Source organism: Lolium rigidum, chromosome 1, assembly GCF_022539505.1.
Source record: "Lolium rigidum isolate FL_2022 chromosome 1, APGP_CSIRO_Lrig_0.1, whole genome shotgun sequence".
Lineage (NCBI taxonomy): Eukaryota > Viridiplantae > Streptophyta > Magnoliopsida > Poales > Poaceae > Lolium > Lolium rigidum.
The window spans coordinates 188,323,687-188,323,971 of NC_061508.1; positions in this window are offsets into that span (position 1 = coordinate 188,323,687).

Sequence of the window (285 nt, forward strand, 5' to 3'; positions counted from 1 at the left end):
TGCAATTGTCCGTTGCTTTGCAACTTAATACTGGAGGGGTTCGGATGATAACTCTGAAGGTGGACTTTTTAGGCATAGATGCGGTTGGATGGCGGTCTATGTACTTTGTCGTAATGCCCAATTAAATCTCACTCGTACTTATCATGACATGTATGTGCATTGTTATGCCCTCTCTATTTGTCAATTGCCCGACTGTAATTTGTTCACCCAACATGCTTTTATCTTATGGGAGAGACACCTCTAGTGAGCTGTGGACCCCGGTCCATTCCTTTATACTTGAAATAC